The sequence below is a fragment of the Ovis aries genome, chromosome 9, assembly GCF_016772045.2.
Source record: "Ovis aries strain OAR_USU_Benz2616 breed Rambouillet chromosome 9, ARS-UI_Ramb_v3.0, whole genome shotgun sequence".
Classification (NCBI taxonomy): Eukaryota; Metazoa; Chordata; class Mammalia; order Artiodactyla; family Bovidae; genus Ovis; species Ovis aries.
In genome coordinates, this window is record NC_056062.1 from 87,271,730 (window position 1) to 87,291,198 (window position 19,469).

A 19,469-nucleotide genomic window follows, 5' to 3' on the forward strand; every position below is an offset into this window, starting at 1 on the left:
TCTACTTGAGATCATTAGACCCAAACAAATGTATTCCAGATGCTGAGAAATGAACTGGTTGTTAAAAAGCTTACTCACGCACAACTTCTGCTCCAAGTTGTGTTGTTGTCATCTGATTGATTTAAGGGCTTGTGCTCTAGGTGTCAAATTACCTTCTCTCTCCAGGGATTTGACAGGGCTTTACATGTGGGGCCATAGCCCCTCAAATGCAAAGTGCTGCAAGCCTTTACTTTTATTTCCTGCCCTGTGACTTTTTGAACTTGGAAGATTTAATGACTACGTGTGCGGTGATGGAGTGAAATCGAGAAACAATATTCTCATTACCTCAAAAAGATAGTACTTCCCTAGGATCACTTGTTATTATTATTTTTTTACAGACTCTTTGTTTTTAGACTCTGCGACAGTTAGTGGCAAAGGGTCAGGTGACTTAATCCTCTCTCTCAGTTCTTGTATTTCAATGAAATGACACAAGGCAAGAACACTTTTTATCCAGCTCTTGCCAGATTCTATCAATGGCTAGATTCTATTTCCCTCTCCTTTGCTGGACTTGGAGATGTTATTTTTTTTTTTTTTTTCTTCTAATGTATCCTTAGGAATTTTCATGAAAGAACAGGGACAACTACAAATTTGCACTGGCCAGGAGCATTTGCCAGTGATTGAACGACAGCAAGAGCGTTCGCCACCTGCCTCTGCGGAGACTACACCCTGCTCTGCTGTACTTGCTGATCTTCAACACCCTCTGAGTGGAATTCAGGGTGGAGAGTGAGACACTCTGTGCTCAAGGAAAACTGGTGGGACAGGTCTTCAGATAGATATTTTCAGGAACTCACTTCATGATTCCGATCCTTGTAGCTCTTCATATCTAGAAAAGCACTAAATCCCCTCATGGTGACATCAGCTCCTCGTGATTAGCAGAAAACCTTCTGTGAAGTAAATGCTTGAATGCATTGCACTCCCCCCTTCACCACAATCTTATGTATTGACCTTCCTCCACTGCCTCTTTGGAGCAGTCTCTCAGAGCTATCCGAGGCACTGTCTCCCAGGCTGCAGTCTTTATTTTGCCCCACATAAAACTTAACTCACAACTCGCACATTGTGCATTCTTTTAGACAGTTTTAGGAAAGCTGCGTGCCAAATGCTCTTCTTAACCAAAAATCATAAACTAGATCTTCTTTAAAAAGAAAATTTCTGCTTAAATCAATGAACAGGAAGGCAATTTAGATAATAGAATTTTTTTTATATAGCTCAAAGCAATCTGCAATAAAACATGACAGTCTTAGAATTAGGCAACTAGCCTATGTCCACTAGCTTTACGTTAAATAATGTTTGGGCCAGTGTGTGTGTGTGTGTGTGTGTGTGTGTGTGTGTGCATGTGTGTGTATGCTCAGGTGCTCAGTCATGTTCAACTTTTTGCGACACCATGGGCTGTAGACTGCCAGGCTCCTCTGCCCATGGAATTTTCTAGGCAAGAATACTGGAGCAGGTTGCCATTTCCTTCTCTAGGGGATCTTCCTGACCCAAAGATCCAACCGGTGTCTCTTGTGTCTCCCGGATTGGCAGGCAGATTTTTTACCACTGTGCTGCAGGGAAAGCCCCTAACGTAACTGAAGTTTAATAAATTAACTGCATGTGAACTAATACATGTGAAAACTCTCCATCTTCTGAAAGCTTAAACAAAGGGAACCGGCCAAGGTGGCTTTAACGTTCTCCTCAGAATGACCAAATTTTAGACAGGTTTCTTCCTCACTATAGACCTCTGACTTCTCTTTTCTTAGAAATTTACATTAGAAAACATAACTGTAAATTTTGCCCCAGCCTCGGAGATTTGTCTTCCTTTAGCTTCTATCCAGTTTTACAAGCAAGGAAGTGTTTTCCCCAAAGATCTAGGGGCTATTCTCTTGAAACATAATGATTGAGAAAATAGTGCCCGTATCTCTCCTAGTCTCTGGGGGGAGGGTAGAAGCTTGACTTCTTTAAATGGCAGATAACGGGCATCGATAGTCTCATCACATGGTGAGTCTCTCTCCAGCATCCACCTGTGATGTTGCCCTAGTTCACTTCAGTCCTAAAAACTCTTCTACCTTTTATTTCAACAGTTGAACTTAGGCTCTCTCTCTCCTACTGCAATATTCCTAAAGTATGCCTTGCCTGTTTACCTTTGATAAAATTATTTAACAAAAGTAATAATTTTTATATTTGTCTTTTTTTTAGAAATTATGCAGATTGTGTTTTTTAGGTAAATATGGGCTTATTTGTTTCTCAGTTTGTAATTAAGTAATTACTGAAACTCATCCTTTCAATGACTGTTCCAAAACACTGTGTAGTTTAATAAATGTTTCTTTCAAGACAAAAATTAAGAAATTTGGTGAAAGGAGGGTCCATTCTTATAAGGAAAAACTAATGAGATAACATTTGAAAGAAAGACATTTTATTTTATGAATATGAAAATTTCCCACTTTCTTTTTTCTTCTTTTTCTTCCTTTTTCTTTCATTTCTATCTTTCTTCTTTCCTTCTCTGTTTCCTGTTTATAGGTCTCTCTTTTCAGGTAATTACTGTAACTTAAAGGACACAATCTGCTTCCCAATCTGTTTCAATTATCATTTATAAAAGCAAAAATTCAGTGAACTTTGGGAAATTTCACACAATTCATAGCATTTACTCTAAACAAAATTTCTGCTAAGTTTATAAAATGTCTTGATCACATTTAAGGAAAAAACATTGTGTCATAACCTGTTTTTCCTGTTTTGTACTTTATTCAAAGAAGATGAGGAATGATCTTCAACATTTGGGAATACAGAGGTCAATCAGAAAATACAGTAATTCATTTTGAGCTAATTCAAAGTCATCCTCTGTCTCTCTCTTTTTAAAATATATTTTCCCTCCCTTCTTGCTGTTATATTAGTTTTTGTCCAGGTATGCTAACTCATATAGTGTTCAGTTTAGTTCAGTTCAGTCACTCAGTCGTGTCTGACCCTTTGTGATGCCATGGACTGCAGCACGCCAGACCTCCCTGTCCATCACCAACTCCCGGAGTCCACCCAAACCCACGTCCACTGAGTCTATGAGGCCATCCAACCATCTCATCCTCTGTCGTCCCCTTCTCCTCCCACCTTCAATCTTTCCCAGCATCACAGTTTTTTCCTATGAGTCAGCTCTTCACATCAGGTGGCCAAAATATTGGAGTTTCAGCTTCAGCATCAGTCCTTCCAGTGAACACTCAGGACTAATCTCCTTTAGGATGGACTGGTTGGATCTCCTTGCAGTCCAAGGGACTCTCAAGAGTCTTCTCCAACACCACAGTTCAAAAGCATCAATTCTTCGGTGCTCAGCTTTCTTCATAGTCCAACTCACATCCATACATGACCACTAGAAAAACCATAGCCTTGACTAGACGGACCTTTGTTGGCAGAGTAATGTCTCTGCTTTTTAACATGTTGTATTACGTATAGTGTAGGACATTGTTATTATTGTGAATGGCTGCCTCATCCAAAGACATGTAGTTGTGATTATACAACTTAAATATACATAAGAATCACAGTAGGTACTTGTTAGAAGAGAAAATATTTGGACCCTTTCCCAGCAACTGATTCAGTGGATATCCATTGAATTGATGATGCCATCCAAGCCTCTCATCCTCTGTCATCCCCTTCTCCTCCTAGTTGCCCCTAGTTTTCCTTATTTAATGCAAATAATTCAACAATATTTCATTTGAGGAATGCTTATCAAATACCTACAATGGACCTGAAGCTGAACTGAATTATCTCATGAATATATGCTGACGTGGAATTGTATTGCTTTAAGAAAGCTGATTATATGCATCCCCTCAAGTGTCTGTATTACTTGTAACATTACACTGGCAGTTTGAAAGTGGCCATCATGGAATATTTGCAACATCATAAATCAAAGAGCTGACTCATTGGAAAAGGCATTGATGCTGGGAAAGACTGAGGGTGGGAGGAGAAGGGGAAGACAGAGGATAAGATGGTTGGATGGCATCACCGATTCAGTGGACATGGGTTTGGGTGGACTCCAGGAGTTGGTGATGGACAGGGAGGCCTGATGTGCTGCGATTCATGGGGTCACAAAGAGTCGGACACGACTGAGTGACTGAACCGAACTGAACTGTGAAAATATGGGTCAAAGACCTCAATAGTTCACCAAAGGTATATAGATAGTAAACAAGGATATAAAAAGTTCAGGTTATATGTCTTCGGGAAAAGGCAAATTAAAACAATAAGATGCTGAATACACCCATGGGGTCACAGAGAGTTAGACAGGACTGAGTGAATGAACTGAACTGAGTAATTTTTATAACCAGAAAATCCACTTACATTTCAAGAAGATGCTTCTTTTTGCCTGTTTCACATTCCCCATCTGTGGATCTCAATGTGCATTTCCTAAGTTATTCTTAACTATTTTTCTATGGCGGTGGTTTAGTCACTAAGCTGTGTCTGACTCTTGGGATCCTGTGAACTGTAGCCCGTGAGGCTCCTCTGTCCATGGGATTCTCCAAGCAAGCATACTGGAGCGGGTTGCCATTTCCTTCTCCAGTGAAATTTCCCAACCAGGAATGTGACCTGTGTCTCCTGCAATGGCAGTTGGTCAGTCTCCTGCATTGCAGGCAGTTTCTTTACCTCTGAGCCACCAGGAAAGACCCAAAATTCAATTTTCTCCTTTGTGAAATGTAGTATTCATCTCAGAGAACAGTATAAGAACTGAATGTGGTAGTCACATGCTTCTGCTAAGTCCCTTCAGTCGTGTCCGACTCTGTGCGACCCCATAGACGGCAGCCCTCTAGGCTCCTCTGTCCCTGGCATTCTCCAAGCAAGAACATTGGAGTGGGTTGCCATTTCCTTCTCCAATGCATGAAAGTGAAGAGTGAAAGTGAAGTCGCTCAGTCACGTCTGACTCTTAACAACCCCATGGACTGCAGCCCACCAGGCTCCTCCATCCATGGGGTGTTCCAGGCAAGAGTACTGGAGTGGGGTGCCATTGCCTTCTCCAGAATCACATGCTTAGCTTACATTAAATATTCTATAAATATTAGCTCTTTGGCTCCTCCCTTTCCTCATTTTCCCCTTCTCTTTGTTCTTCTTTTACTTTTTTGATTATACCTATTATTGTTATATTTTCATGTGAAACTAGGTAACAATTTTAGCTTTTTTATTTTACCTCAATCCATTGTGAGATTTTTGTGACATTTCTTATGTTCTCTTCCGTTTTATACCTTTGTATCCTTTTAGCATTTTGTGATTAAATTTTACATATTTTATATTAATGTGTGATTCCTTACAAAAGAGTACTTCGCCTCGAATATTGTAGCACAATGTGTGTGCTTCATGCTAAGTCGCTTCTGTTGTTTCCTATCTTTTCCACCTCATAGACTGTAGCCCACCAGGCTCCTCTGTCCATGAGATTCTCTAGGCAAGAATACTGGAGTGGGTTGCTATGCCCTCCTCCAGGGGATCTTCCTGATCCAGGGATTGAACCTGTGTCTCTTAGGTGTTCTGCATCAACAGGTAGGTTCTTTTACCCCTAGCACCACCTGGGAAGCCCATTCATTATATAGATTTACTTTGTGTCTACTGGGAAATGAATGGCATTTTAACTGATTAATTTTGAGGATGCATTAAAATTTTAAAGGTTAGATCTTTTGAATCAAACTCTAGGGTTATTATTTTTTAACTTACTTGATTAAATTTGCAGATATAAACAATCAAAACTCAAATATACTTTCTGAAAAAAGCAGGTATACAGTGTATACAATCAAGATGAAATCCTATAAAGATAAAGAGAAGGTAATTAGGTTAAGAAGATAGGACATTTTATATAAATGCAAATAAAGCATGCTTCAGTTCAGTTCAGTTCATTTCAGTTGCTCAGTTGTGTCTGATTCTTTGCGACCCCATGAATCGCAGCACGGCAGGCCTCCCTGTCCATCACCAACTCTTGGAGTTCACTCAGACTCTCATCCATTGAGTCAGTGATGCTATCCAGCCATCTCATCCTCTGTCGTCCCCTTCTCCTCCTGCCCCCAACCCCTCTCAGTATCAGAGTCTTCCAATGAGTCAACTCTTCGCATGAGGTGGCCGAAGTACTGGAGTTTCAGCTTTAGCATCATTCCTTCCAAAGAAATCCCAGGGCTGATCTCCTTTAGAATGGACTGGTTGGATCTCCTTGCAGTCCAAGGGACTCTCAAGAGTCTTCTCCAACACCACAGTTCAAAAGCATCAATTCTTCGTCGCTCAGCCTTCTCCACAGTCCAACTCTCACATCCAAACATGACTACCAGAAAAACCATAGCCTTGACTAGATTGACCTTTGTTGGCAAAGTAATGTCTCTGCTTTTGAATATGCTATTTAGGTTGGTCATAACTTTTCTTCCAAAGAGTAAGCGTCTTTTAATTTCATGGCTGCAGTCACCATCTGCAGTGATTTTGGAGCCCCCCAAAATTAAGTCTGACACTGTTTCCACTGTTTCCCCATCTATTTCCCATGACGTGATGGAACAAGATGCCATGATCTTCGTTTTCTGCATGCTTAGCTTTGTGCAAAGACCTAACAAAAAGTTGAAAGCATCATGGATTACAAATTACATATGTCATTGCTATAGTTTCAAAAGAAAGAAAGGTACTAGGCTAAGTAAATTGCAATGAAGCATGAAAATACTTCTTATTTTGTTTTCCAAGTGTGGGAATTAGGATAATAATTAGTAACCTCCACTAAACTGAAAAAAATGTTCAGGTATTATTTTTTTTTTACCAATATTTAAAGAATTCTTCTGACATAAGAGTATATTCAATAATTAGTTGGAGTGTTTGGATTCACATTATTAAATGCACTACATTTATTTTGTTTTAATGTTAAAGGCTAGTATAAAAATAAATAACTCGGACCACAAGTAGCATAATATATAGATAACCACTATGTGGTCTTAATGTTCTGGTTTCCATTTATTTCCTGTTTGAGCTTTCTTCATCCCAGGTTGCTTCATACCTCCCCAAAGTTCCCTTTCTCTGTTTAGTCAAGTGCATTGGTTACTACATTGTATTACAGTTAATTTACCAAATGCTTTAAAATCAAGGTCTCATATAATTTATATTTAACTTTAATATCTAGACAATGAATTATATTTATATTGCTTGATTTCTACTTCTGTGTCATAAACGCACAGAAATAGTAGAAAAACAGCTAATACTTATAGAGGTGTTTTGCAGTTCGAAAGCACTTGCACGGGTGCTCTTTCTTTGATATTTTTAAACTACCCCATTTCTTCCCTTTTTAAAAATAATACTGAATCTCTAGGAGGTTTTTGATTTGCTTAAGGAAATATAGCTGGTAAATGGCTCAGCAAGGAGTCAAACGGCATCTTCTGCACTCTGCAGAATCTCTGCAAAGTAACTTTCATCAGTGCAGTATCAGGACTTAATACACTTCTTTGCTTCTGGCAGGCGAAAAATTCACTACAAAATTTAAATAAAATTCTCCCCTTCTCCTGAGAATACATGATGGCGATTTCTTTTATTCATTGATAAAAATTTCCAAATTCAGAAATACAGAGTCCTTACTTTATGATGAAGGAAGCATTGCTATGCCTACACAACAATAAATTTAGGTAGCAAGGTTGACTATCTGGGGAATGCAGTCTCATGTAATAGCTGCAGTTTAGTTAGACTCATCAGGGAAAAGGTATTTCCCTTAGACATCTACAGGTGTGATCCAGGAAATTTGATCAGGTTACCATGACTTGTGTGGCAGACCACAATTCAAAGGCATTGGCAAAAGCCCCAAAGCCAGTGAAATTGTAACAAGATTCATCAAGCAGACAATTTGGCAGAGCTATGACAACATCCTTGAGTTCTGTCGATCAAGAGAAGACCATCTGTCCATTTTCAGTTCAACATAGCTGGTGCTAAGCCTACATAATCCAGTAGACACCATCAGTTTTGGCCAATAGACCAAAGTTTAGTTTAGTTTAGTTTAGACACCATCAAAGTTTAGTTCATTCAAATGTGAGTGACCTATTCCCAGGAATTTAAGGACACCTCTGTGAATCAAGACCCTTTATGAAGCCAGTTTCACTTTCGGAGGCTGAGGAGGAATAAACATTCTCCCAAAATTATAGCAGGCCTTTTTCCATATAAAACTGTGATGCTGCTGGGGTTTCACCTACTGCATTCTTGGATGTACAGTTTCCGCTTAACAAGGGAGGCTTGTTGGCTCTTCTCACCTTGTTTGTTGAGTTTGAATTGAGCCACCTCAAAATGAAAATACCAAATGAAAAGTCATATCTCTATGATTCAGGTATTTAGTTACAATAACAGCTCTAGTGACAAATCAGCAGCTGCTCTACAAAAGGAGTCCCCCTGGTCACCATGTCAGAGGAGACATAAATGCAAAACTCAGAGAGATACTGTAGTGTGGCAGCCACTTTTCATGGTCAGAGGCTCCAGTGCCAAAATCCTCAACACTGGTCACTCAAATGGGATATTAAGGTTGTGTGACTCCAGGTACTAGCACTGCTTTTTGGTTTAGTTCAGTTCAGTTGCTCAGTCGTGTCTGACCCTTTGTGATGCCATGGGCTGCAGCACGCCAGACCTCCCTGTCCATCACCAACTCCCAGAGTTTACTCAAACTCATGTCCATTGAGTTGGTGATGCCATCCAACCATCTCATCCTCTGTCATCCCCTTCTCCTCCCACCTTCAATCTTTCCCAGCATCAGGGTCTTTTCAAATGAGTCAGTACTTCGCATCAGGTAGCCAAAGTATTTGGAGTTTCAGCTTCAGCATCAGTCAATGAATATTTCAATGAATATTCAGGACTGATTTTCTTTAGGATGGAGTGGTTGGATCTCCTTTCAGTTCAAGGGATTCTCAAGAGTTTCCTCCAACACCACAGTGCAAAAACATCAGTGCTCAGCTTTCTTTATAGTCCAACTCTCACATCCATACATGACTACTGGAAAAGCCATAGCTTTGACTAGACGGACTTTTGTTGACAAAGTAACGTCTCTGCTTTTTAATATGCTGTCTAGGTTTGTCAAAGCTTTTCTTCCAAGGAGCCAGCGTGTTTTAATTTCATGGTTGCAGTTACCATCTGCAGTGATTTTGGAGCCCAAGAAAATAAAGTCTGTCACTGTTTCCATTGTTTCCCCATCTATTTGCCATGAAGTGATGGGACCAGATGCCATGATCTTTGTTTTCTGAATGTTGAGTTTTAAGCCAACTTTTTCACTCTCCTCTTTCACTTTCATCAAGAGGCTCTTTAGTTCTTCTTCACTTCCTGCCACAAGGGTGGTGTCATCTGCATATCTGAGGTTATTGACATTTCTCCCAGCAATCTTGATTCCAGTTTGTGATTCATCCAGCCTGACATTTTACATGATATATTCTGCCTAGAAGTTAAATAAGCAGGGTGACAATATACAGCCTTGATGTATTCTTTTCCCGATTGGGAACCAGTCTATTTTTCCATGTCCACTTTTAACTGTTGCTTCCTGACCTGCATTCAGATTTCTCAGGAGGCAGGTCAGGTGGTCTGGTATTCCTATCTCTTTCAGAATTTTCCAAGAGACTTTTTCCAATCTGGGGAGTTCCCTTTAGTATTTAAGATAATTCAATATATAAAATATCAATACAATTAATTATACATCCAGCAGTGCATTGAATTGGCTCAGTGGAATCCACCAACAATGTCACTTAGTTTTCCTTCTCATTATGAACACTGCCTTAAAATTATATATTGAACTTGAGTACCCCTTCCTCCCATTGGACCAGATATTATGGTGACTTGAGGACTCTATCCAACAATGTCATACATTATGTAAAACTTCCCTCCCCAAAGTTTCCCAACATACTTGGAATTTAGCTTTGTGTTTTTAATGGAGACAATAAGACCTTCATCTCAGTCTTAATAAGCTTTCTCATTAAAGCAGCTGAAGTTGGCCTTGAGGGAGAGCAGGGATCAGTGAGGAGAAAGAGAGATGCTGTACACCAACAAGTAAGATTTGGTTTCCAGAGGTGCTGCACATGATCACAAGAATTTATCTGCATTAGTTTCATAAGAATTTGAATTTTGGAGATCATGTTTCATTATCCAGCAGGTCCCCTTTGTCAGGATTGTAAACGATCTGGATCAGCAAGAGCCTGAATTTTAGTCACTGCCTAGTCTATGATTTCCCATAAAAGGCACCCCACCCCCCACCCCCCCCACCCCGCCCCTTGGAGAATTCTTTCCTAGAGAATAGAATGTCTCTTATAGCATCCAGAACCTGTTACAAAAACACAAACAAAATAAAACCCCTCAGATCTCCAACTCTCATCTTCAAATTGATCTGAGATTGGCATAATAGAGAGATGCTGAGCCGTTATTTCCATTGTCCCTCAAAGAGCATTGCATATCCTTTCCCTCTTCTCTGAAATGAAATAGCAATTTTTTTAAAAAAATAAAGATCTGTGTTGCTTCTGCCGAGACCTCCTGTGAATGCTCCTCCTCCCGTGAATGCTCCTCCTCCCATGCTATTTAGGTGCCCATTTCTTTCAACTTATTTGAAAGTAAGTAGAACTCCCGCTGCCATTCCAGGATGAATCTTAGCACTGGGTATAGAATGGGTGGACCTGAGGCTGCTCAACACATTGGTAAGAAACTCCCCCTTCCATCTATCTCCTCGCTCTGTCCTTGTCCCCACATTGAGGGGAATTAACAATTACAGCACACTGTTCAGATAGCTGTCTTTGAACTTAATTTTCACTTGTCACAATGCAACCACTCCTCAATTTTTCTTTCTCATTAAAATGCAATTTGAGAACCATTTGTTTTCCAGTTGACCATAAACTTTGATCAACATTTTCATTACCAGTTTCCATGGACTCCCATACATTCTGTTAACCTGTATGGCTTTTATTCTTCTTCTTTCAGAAATTCTTGCTTCTATCAGCATCCCATCTTCGCTGCCTAAACATCGTCTAAGAACTATGAAAGATCTGAGATCTTTACCTCATTTGCAAGCTATTGAGCAAGAGTGCCATAAAACAGAGACAGTTTTGTGGATGCTGGGAGAAGACACAAGTCTCCTGTGTCAGAGACAAAGGATTTTATTTCTTTACATATGTATATAACATAAATTCCAATTCTCTCAGGGAGACATAAAGAAGGCCAGATGACTCATGCAAATATAGTGGGTTTCAGGGATTTGCATATTCTGTAATAGGAAGCAAGTATGTTTGCCCTTTGATTCTGTGGGAATTATTGTCTCATTATGTTAAACAGCAAGCAAGCCTGCTCTTTGTTTCAGAGACACTGTACCTCCTACGTCTGATCACTATGCAAACATCTTTGAAGAGAGGGTCCAGAGCAAAGGGCAATTAGTGACTCGCCCATGGGCCATGCAGACACACACAAGAGCCACTGAAAATTGTCTCCTAACAATAAGAATAATGTGAAATTATCACTAAACATAATTCATAATTTTGATAAAAATTACATTGACTCTTTTAGGGAAAGAATTGGAATTCAGACTCTTTCCTAATGAACAAATGCTTCCCATATAAGTTTAGTGTTGTATCTATAGAATTACACATAGTCCCTGATTTAAGACTCTTACACTTAGGATTTTTCAACTTTAAGCTGGTGAAAAAACCATAAGTATTCAGTAGAGACAGTACTTTGTATTTTGAATTTTGATCTTTCCCTGGGCCAGCAACATGCAGTACAGAACTCTCTCCTGATGCTGGGTGGTGGCACAAGTCACAGCTCTAGTCTGTCATGGTTTACAAGGGTAAACAACTGTTATGACCATCATGTTTTCCCCATTTCAGTGCTAATTCAATAAATTATACTAAACAGACAACACGATTATAAAATAGGCTTTGCATTAGGTGATTTTGCCCAACAATAGGCTAATGTACATGTTCTGAGCACTTTTAAGGTAGACTAGGGCTTCCCTTATGATTATACAGTGGAAGTGAGAAATAGATTTAAAGGACTAGATCTGATAGACAGAGTGCCTGACGAACTATGGACAGAGGTTCCTGACATTGTACAGGAGACAGGGATTAAGACCATCCCCATGGAAAAGAAATGCAAAAAAGCAAAATGGCTGTCTGAGGAGGCCTTACAAATAGCTGTGAAAAGAAGAGAAGTGAAAAGCAAAGGAGAAAAGGAAAGATATAAGCATCTGAATGCAGAGTTCCAAAGAATAGCAAGGAGAGAGATAAGAAAGCCTTCCTCAGTGATCAATGCAAAGAAACAGAGGAAAACAACAGAATGGGAAAGACTAGATATCTCTTCAAGAAAATTAGAGATACGAAAGGAACATTTCATGCAAAGATGGGCTCGATAAAGGACAGAAATGGTATAGAGCTAACAGAAGCAGAAGATATTAAGAAGAGGTGGCAAGAATACACAGAACTGTACAAAGCAGATCTTCACGACACAGATATCACAACAGTGTGATCACTCACCTAGAGCCAGACATCCTGGAATGTGAAGTCGAGTGGGCCTTAGAAAGCATCACTATGAACAAAGCCAGTGGAGGTGATGGAATTCCAGTTGAGCTCTTTCAAATCCTGAAAGAGGATGCTGTGAAAGTGCTGCACTCAATATGCCAACAAATTTGGAAAACTCAGCATTGGCCACAGGACTGGAAAAGTCAGTTTTCATTCCAATTCCAAAGAAAGGCAATGCCAAAGAATGCTCAAACTACCACACAATTGCACTCATCTCACACACTAGTAAAGTAATGCTCAAAATTCTCCAAGCTAGTAAAGTAATGCTCAAAATTCTCCAAGTTCAGTAGTACATGAACTGTGAACTTCAGATGTTCAAATTGGTTTTAGAAAAGGCAGAGGAACCAGAGATCAAATTGCCAACATCTGCTGGATCATGGAAAAGCAATAGAGGTCCAGAAAAACATCTATTTCTGCTTTATTGACTATGCCAAAGCCTTTGACTGTGTGGATCAAAATCAACTGTGGAAAATTCTGAAAGAGATGGGAATACCAGACCACCTGACCTGCCTCTTGACAAACCTATATGCAGGTCAGGAAGCAACAGTTAGAACTGGACATGGAACAACAGACTGGTTCCAAACAGGAAAAGGAGTGCATCAAGGCTGTACATTGTCACCCTGCTTATTTGACTTCTATGCAGAGTACATCATGAGAAACTGTGGGCTGGAAGAAGCACAAGCTGGAATCAAGATTGCCAGGAGAAATATCAATAACCTCAGATATGCAGATGACACCACCCTTATGGCAGAAAGTAAAGAGGAATTAAAGAGCCTCTTGATGAAAGTGAAAGAGGAGATTGAAAAAGTTTGCTTAAAGCTCACCATTCAGAAAACGAAGATCATGGCATCTGGTTCCATCACCATGGCAAGTAGATGGAGAAACAGTGGAAAGAGTGTCAGACTTTATTTTGGGGGGTTCCAAAATCACTGCAGATGGTGACTGCAGCCATGAAATTAAAAGATGCTTACTCCTTGGAAGGAAAGTTATGACCGACCTAGATAGCATATTCAAAAGCAGAGACATTACTTTGCCAACAAAGGTCCATTAGTCAAGGCTATGGTTTTTCTGGTAGTCATGCATGGATGTGAGAGTTGGACTATGAAGTAAGCTGAGCACCAAAGAACTGATGCTTTTGAACTATGGTGCTGGAGAAGACTCTTGCAAATCCCTTGGACTGCAAGGATATCCAACCAGTCCATCCTAAAGGAGACCAGTCCTGGGTGTTCATTGGAAGGACTAATGCTGAAGCTGAAACTCCAGTACTTTGGCCACATCCTGTGAAGAGTTGACTCATTGGAAAAGACCCTGATGCTGGGAGGGATTGGGGGCAGGAGGAGAAGGGGATGACAGAGGATGAGATGGCTGGATGGCATCACCAAATCAATGCCCATGAGTTTGGGTAAACTCCGGGTGTTGGTGATGGACAGGGAGTCCTGGCATGCTGTGATTCATGGGGTTGCAAAGAGTCGGACATGACTGAGCTACTGAGCTGAATTGAACTGAGGGCTTCCCTGGTGGCTCAGATGGTAAAGGATTTGCCTTCGATGCAGGTGACCTGGGTTCAATCTCTGGGAGGCTAAGTTATTATCTTTGATAGGTTAGGTGTATCAAATGCATTTTGATATGATATTTTCAACTTATGATGGGTTTATCTGGAAGTTACCCCATCATAAGTGGAGGAAGACCAGAAAATGCATGGGTGATATCTCTTGTAATTTATGTATGAATATCATACAATCAGCCCTCGATGTGTATATATTTCACTGAAGTTTAAATATTTACTTCCATTACCCAGACTAGCTAGGAATATCATGGTTACACAGAAACTGTGTGTTCTCAGAAAGAGTGCTAAGATGTTACTTGAACAAGAAAGGATGGAAGTAATTCATGGGAGATTCTTCGTGAGCTAGACAGGGTCAAGAAAAGCTGACAAGTTCCTGCCGATATATATATAGTTCACAATTGAAGAAGGAAGCACTTGTTGATGCTGAAACTCTAGCCTGAAAAAGATTAATACATGTTTACCCTGTAGTAACATGCTTTACATAAGAAACCTAGTAAGTATTGTATTTGCTAACATCTGTTTATATTTAATTGTAGTAGTAACTTAATGGCATCCATATGAAGGGTTGCTTCACAAAAACAACACACTGAAACACTATTTTGGAGGAAACGGAGCAGTGCTTTTTTCCTCAAAGGTGGCAATTTACTGTAGTTTACTTCTTACTAAATATAAACTACTAGTTTTTTTCTTACAGAATTTGGATAGTACATTCCAATTTATTGTAGTGATTATTAAATTGGTACCACAAATATTTTCTAAATTTCTGCTTTATTGTACCCTTAAAAATATAAACACGTATCAAGGAAATATTTTAATTTGTTAATAGATATATATGTTAATATAGCAAAAAAAAGAGGCAATAATGGTGTCTGGATAACAAAGCTCACCATGTGGTTACATTTAACACATTCTAACTAGAGGGGGAAAAAAAAGAGTTGGGATTTTAAAGCTAAGTTTGGAGCAAGAAAAATGCCAGAATGGATGGAAATAGTCATACTGTTTAGGTGGTTTTAGTTTAAGCCATCTATCAACAAACTTTGTTACTCAGATTACATTTTGCTTCTATATTCTCTGGCCTGAAGAAGTATTTCTTTTCATTTATTTTTCAATTGAAGTATAATTGCTTTACAAGACTGTGTTAGCTTTTGCCATAGAACAACATGAATCAGTTTGTGCATATGTGTGTGTGTGTGTGTGTGTGTGTGTGTGTGTGTGTGTACACACATCTCCTCGCTCCTGAGCCTCTCTCCCACTCCCACTCCTCCCAACCCACCCTTCTAGGTCGTCGCAGCATACTGAGCTGAGCTCCATGTGCTACACAGCAGCTTCTCAATAACTATCTATTTTGTGTATGTATAAGGTAGTGGACACATGTCAAGGCGGCTCTCTCAGTTCTTTCCACACTCTCCTCCCCTCCCTGGGCCACAAGTCTGTTCTCTACATCTAGGTCTCTATCTCTGCACTGCAAATTGATTCATCGCTAAAATTCTTCTAGATTCCATACATATGTTCTAGATTCCATATATGTCCATATATGATATTTGTGTTTTTTTAATTTCTGACTTACTACAATCAGGATGACAGAGTTTAAGTTCATCCACATCATTACAAATAATCAATTTAGTTCCTTTTTATACCTGAGTAATGTTCCATTGTATAAATATACTGCATCTTTATCCATTCATCCGTAGATGAACATTTAGGTTGCTTCCCTGTCCTGGCTATTGCAGTGCTGAAATGAACATCGGGGTACATGTGTCTTTTTGAATTGTGGTTTTTTATTGGGGTATATACCCAGTAGAGGGATTACTGGGGATATGGTCATTTTTTTCTTAGTTAAGGAAAACATACTGTTTTATACTGTTCTCTATAATGACCATACCAATTTACATTCCCACCAATAATGCAAGAGTGGTCCCTTTCCTCTCTACCCTCTCCAACAATTTTTTATAGAAGTTTTGTTGATGGCCATTCTGACTGGTGTGAGGGGATGCCACACTGTAGTTTTGATTTACATTTCTCTAATAATGAGTGATTTTGAGTATCTTGAAATGTATTTCTTGGCCATCTGTATGATTTCTATGGGGCTTCCCAATGGCTCAGTGGGTAAAGAATCTGCCTGCAATGAAGGAGATGTGGGTTCAATCCCTGGGTCACGAAGATCCACTGGAGGAGGAAATGGCAGCCCCTTCCATGTTCTTGCCTGAAAAATCCCATGACAGGGTAGCAAAGACGTGGACATGACTGAGAGACTAAACAGCTAAACAGAATAACTTCCTTGCAGAAATCTTTGTTTAGGTCTTCTGCCCACTTTTTTGATTGGGTTGTTTGTTTTTTGCTATTGAACTGCATGAACAGCTTGTGTACTTTGGAGATTAATCCTCTGTCAGTTGCTTAATTTGAAAATATTTTCTCCCATTTTGAGGGTTGTCTTGTTGCTTTGTGTATTGTTTCTTTGGCTGTAAAAAAGATTTTAAGTTTAACTAGGTCCAATTAAAAAAAATTTTTTTTTTAATATAGGAAGTTTGTCCAAAAGGATCTGCTGCAATTTATGAGTGTTTTGCCTGTGTTTCCCTCTAAGAGTTTTACAGTGACTGGACTTATATTTAGGTCCTTAGTCCATTTTCAGTTTATTTTGTGCATGGTGTTAGGAAGTATTCTAATTTAATTCTTTTACATGTAGCTGTCCAGTTTTCTGAGCACTATTTATTGAAGAGGCTACATTTTCTCCATTCTATATTTTTGCCTCCTTTGTCAAAGGCAAGGTGACCATAGGTGCTTAGGTTTATTTCTGGGCTTTCTATCATGTTACATTTATCTATATTTCTGTATTTATGCCAGCTTATGGTGAACGATGTTGGATCTGTGATCTCTGAAGAAGAAGATTTAGATCTGGGACCAGGGACTTTAGCTTCAGGACCAGGGACCCAACTTGATCACTCAGGAGCTTTTGTGTAGCAGAGTTTTATACAGTGAAAGAGGACAGATAAGTCTTCTGACATAGATATCAGAAGAGGGACAGAGAGAGCCCCCACCGCCTTGCTAGTCTTAGCAAGAGAGTGATACACTTTTTCAATTGGTTATTACAGTAAATCAAAAGAATGTCTCAAGACTGTAAAAGTCTTACCAGACCCACAATATACATTAAGATAACAAGATTAGAACTAACAATATAAAGACCTTACCAAACCCCCTCCCACAACATACATTTTAAGATGACAGGATTGGTCAGAAGATTCTCAAGAAGGAGAAACATGTCCTCAAGCAGGATACATAGTAGTTATATAATCCTTAGTACAGAGCTTAAGATGAGTTGTTTTGCTGTGTAATTATCAACTCTGGGCCTAAAGAAAAAATGTTTTATGTGATTAAGATGAAGGAATGTAGGAAAAAAAGAAGTTTGTCCTTTCCTTCTTGACAACTCCAGACCCCTATCTCCTCCTCGAGAGTCCCAGACTCCTTTCTCCTCCTCGGAGACCCTGGGCTTATCAACCTACGTAGGAATTGACTCTCTCAGTACCATATTATTTTGATGACTGTAGCTTGGTAGTATATTCGATGTTAGGGAGCTTGATTGCTCTAGTTTCATTTTTCTTTCTCAGGATTGGTTTGGCTATTCAAGGTCTTTTGTGTTTCTAAACAAAAAAAAACTTTTTTTTTTCTGATTATGTGAAAAATGTCATTGGTAATTTAATAGGGATTGCATCAAATTTGTAGATTGTTTGGGTACTGTAGTCATTTTCACAATGTTGATACTTCCAATCCAAGAACATGAAATTTTTCTCCATTGGTTTATGTCACCTTTAATTTGTTTCATCAGTGGCTTATAGTTTTCTGCACACAGGATTTTTTCCCCCTATCTCGTTGTCTTTCAATTGCTCAGTCATATCTAACTCTTTGTGACCCCACAGACTGCAGCACACTAGGCTTCCCTGTCCTTCACTGTCTCCCGGGATTTGCTCAAACTCGTATCCATAGACTTGATGAGGCCACCCAACCATCTCATCTTCTGTCGTCTCATCTCTTCTGGCCCTTGATCTTTCCCAGCCTCAGGGTCTTTTCCAGTGAGTTAGCTCTTCCCATCAGGTGGCCAAAGTGTTAGAGCTTCAGCTTCAGCATCAGTCCTTCCAATGAATAGTCAGGTTGACTTCCTTTAGGATTGATTGGTTTGAACTCCTTGCTGTCCAAGGAACTCTCAAGAGTCTTCTTCAGCACCACAGTTCAAAAGTATCAATTCTTTAGTGCTCAGCCTTCTTCATGTCCAACTCTCACACTCACACACAACACTGGGAAAACCATAGCTTTGATTATTGGACCTTTGTTGGAAAGTGATATTTCTGCTTTTTAATATGCTGTCTACTATGTTTGTCATAGAATTTCTTCCAAGGAACAAGCATCTTTCAATTTCATGCCTGAAGTCACCATCTGTAGTGATTTTGGAGCCCAAGAAAATAAAATCTGTCATTGTTTCCATTTTTCCCCATCTATTTGTCATGAAGAGATGAGACCAAATGCCATGATCTTAGTCCTGAATGTTGAGTTTTAAGTCAGCCTTTTCACTCTCTTCTTTCACCTTCATCAAGAGGCTTTTTAGTTCCTCTTCGCTTTCTGCCATATGGGTGGTGTCATCTGCATATCTGAGGTTATTGATACTTCTCCTGGCAATCTTGATTCCAGCTTGTGCTTCATCCAGCCCAGCATTTCATATGATATACTCTGCACATAAGTGAAATAAGCAGGGTGAAAATATACAGACTTGAGTTACTCCTTTCCCAATTTGGAAGCAGTCTGTTGTTCCCATGTTCAGTTCTAGCTGTCCCGTCTTGGCCTGCATATTTCTCAAGAGGTTTCTCAGGAGGTTGGTAAGGTGGTCTGGTACTCCCATCTCTTTAAGAACTTTCCACAGTTTGTTGTGATCCACACAGTTAAAACATTGAGCATAGTCAATGAAGCAGAAGTAGATGTTTTTCGGGAATTCTCTTGCTTTATCTACAATCCAACAGATGTTGGCGATTTGACCTCTGGTTCCTCTGCCTTTTATACATCTAGCTTGTACATCTGGAAGTTCGCAGTTCACGTACTGCTGAAGCCTAGCTTGAAGGATTTTTGAGCATTACCTTGCTAGCATGTGAAATGAGTGCAGTTATGTCATAGTTTGAACATTCTTTGGCATTGCGCTTCTTTGGGACTGGAATGCAATCCTAAAAGATGATTTCCAGTCCTGTGGCCACTGCTGAGATTTCCAAGTTTGCTAGCATGTTGAGTGCAGCACTTTAGCAGCAGCAGCATCTTTCAGGATTTGAAATAGCTCAGTTGGAATTCCATCACCTCGATTAGTTTTGTTCATTGTGATGTTTCCTAAGGCCCACTTGATTTGGGACTCCAGAATGTCT